Source organism: Canis aureus, chromosome 29 (assembly GCF_053574225.1).
Source record: "Canis aureus isolate CA01 chromosome 29, VMU_Caureus_v.1.0, whole genome shotgun sequence".
Taxonomy (NCBI): Eukaryota; Metazoa; Chordata; class Mammalia; order Carnivora; family Canidae; genus Canis; species Canis aureus.
The window spans coordinates 40,318,987-40,321,817 of NC_135639.1; positions in this window are offsets into that span (position 1 = coordinate 40,318,987).

Genomic DNA, 2,831 nt, shown 5'->3' on the forward strand with positions numbered 1-2,831 from the left:
AACCATATAAAAGAGAAGACCTACTAGACTCTGGGGGCTTGGAAAACTTCCTGGAAAAGGTGATGGATGACCAGCAAATGAGCTGAGCACAGAAACACTGAGGACCTGGCTGTGCTGAGAATCTTGAAAGATTAGAAGTTTACCTGTGCCCTCGAGGGGCAATTATTCCAGACATCCCACGCTGAGCTAGGACTGGGTCTCTGCATTTCTAGAACAAAAGCTACCCTCATGAACAGGAGAAAGAGGGTTTTCTTCCCTCCAGAGACCTCACCCCTTCTCCCCACAATCTCTTCTGAGGGGCTGGTGGTGAATTCAGCAATTTCATCATCAGAGAGCCATTCGTTGACTTAACATTTTTCCTTCTGTACTGCAAAAATAATATCCTTGCAAAGCTCATAGAGTAAGACAGTATCAGGGTGAATTAATCCATCAGTTTGCTACAGGGTCAGAGAAAGTCCCTGAGAGGGTGGAAATGGGGTGTGGGTGGGGCTGTGAAAGAGAAGTGGAGGCATATGTTAGCACTTACCTGATGAGGGCTTAGTGCCAGCAGGAGGGAAATGTACTCTGGAGACGTCTCATTCCTCGTCCATCCATGTGTGGGCTGGTATGTGTGTGTGTGTGTGTGTGTGTGTGTGTGTGCAAGTAGGGGAGTCACAGTGTAGATAACATGGGATGTCTTCTCGCTTAGTGGGTAGCCTCAGCTTTCTCTGCCTCCGACTGTAGTTGCTGCACAAAGGACTAGCTCCTTGCATCATGCCCTCTTCCAGCCAGGAAGGCTGAGAGGAGCAACCTGGCCTGCCTGAGATGGAGACCAGAGCTTTTGCCCAGCAGCTGCCTGGGCTCCTGGAGCTGTCAGCCTGGCCTCCCCCTTGGCCAGCCCTGACACTCTGTTTGAGCCAGTGTTTGGGAGGAATCTAAGCAGTCTGAATCTGATTTTCCTGTTTGCTGTCCATCGAGACTGAGGGTAGCTAAGAGCAGAGCTCAGCTGGCCCCACTGATTCTAGAAGGAAAGAGCACCCCTCTGCAGAAGAAGAGTAGGTATGAGGGGAAAGCCAGGCTGGCAGTGGGAGCCTCGGCTTGCAGATGCCTAATCTGAGAACAGCATGTAGGATAGGTGACAAGCAGCATGCTGACCTGGAGTTGGGGTAAGACAATCAATAGCCATTTTGTACTTGGACATGACTCTAAACCTTGTAAACCATTCTTCTTACAAAAGCCCAGAAGGCATCGGTTGCCCCAGAGGACTGCTTCATTGACTTCTGTTCATCCTGTCTCTCAGTTTCCTGGTGGGGGCACCACCAGCATTTTGTGTGGACTGTTACCCCCAGCACAGGACTGTCCCTTGCATTGTAGGGCAGCAGATCACAGCCCAGCCCCCCAGTGCCAACTGTAGTTGCACCTCTTGACAGGGTTCTGCAAGAAAGCTGCTCCCACCTCCAGATCCCCTCCTGGCCTGGTAAAGTCTCTTATTTAGAAACACTAGGATGTGCCACAGAGGTATATCTTCCCAGATTACTGTTTTTTCATTTCCAGGTCAGCAGAAGAAGATTAGGGATTTTTCTTGGTACTCCTTTGCCTTTTGTTTTGGGATAGTTGCCTCTCTGATAACCTCAGAGATCAGGCCTCTAGGGGGACAGAACAGCAGTCTGCTGGCTTCCCATCCCCATCTCTGGTTTGCCAGCCTCCCTCATCAGCTCCCTCTTTGGCTGCTCTCTCAAAGAATAATCTGCCTTCCCTGTGCTCCCCCTTTCCCTCTCCCCTTTCTTTCTGTTATGGGCTAAATTGTGTCTTCCTAAAATTCATACGTTGAAGTCCTAAACCCTAGTACCTTGGAAAGTGACTATATTTGAAGATAGGGTCTTTAAGAGGTAATTAAGTTCAAATAAGGTAATTAGGATGAGTCCAGTCCAATATGACTGGTGTCCTTATAAGGAGAGGAAGTTGGACACAGACACACACACACAGAGGGGAGACCATGGAGAGACACTGGGAGAAGATGGCCATGTACAAGGCAGGGAGAGAGAGACCTCAGAAGAAACCAATGACATCCACACCTTGATCTCCAACTTCTAGCCTTCAGAACTGTAAAGAATAAAATGTCTGTTATCTAATGCTACCCACTCTGTGGTATCTTGTTATGGTGGCTCAAGCAAGCTCATGCACCCTTCCTTTCTTTCTCTTTGCTAATCCACAGATGCACCCACGGAATAATGATCAATGACATACCATGTGTTGTGCACTGTGTAGGATTGGATGTCCAAGGGCTCAGTACTCAGCCCTCACCTCATCTGAGAGAATTTACCCTGGGCAGTGGTATTTATTCCCAAGGCATCCCACGTAGGCTTGAAGATGAATCAGTTGTCTTTCTCTGGCTCTACCCTCAGTTACAGACCCTTTCAGCATTCAACATTTCTTGTAGGGGGAGGAGCAAGATGGCGGAGGAGTAGGGTCTCCAAATCACCTGTCTCCACCAAACTACCTAGAAAACCTTCAAATTATCCTGAAAATCTATGAATTCGGCCTGAGATTTAAAGAGAGACCAGCTGGAATGCTACAGTGAGAAGAGTTCGCGCATCTATCAAGGTAGGAAGACGGGGAAAAAGAAATAAAGGAACAAAGGCCTCCAAGGGGGAGGGGCCCCGCGAGGAGCCGGGCTGGGGCCGGGGGAGTGTCCCCAGGACAGGAGAGCCCCGTCCCGGAGGAGCAGGAGCTGCACCGACCTTCCCGGGCGGAAAGGGGCTCGTTGGGAGTTGGAGCAGGACCCAGGAGGGAGGGGATGCCCTCGGGCTCCCGGGGACACTAACAGACACCTGCGCCCCGGGAGAGTGCGC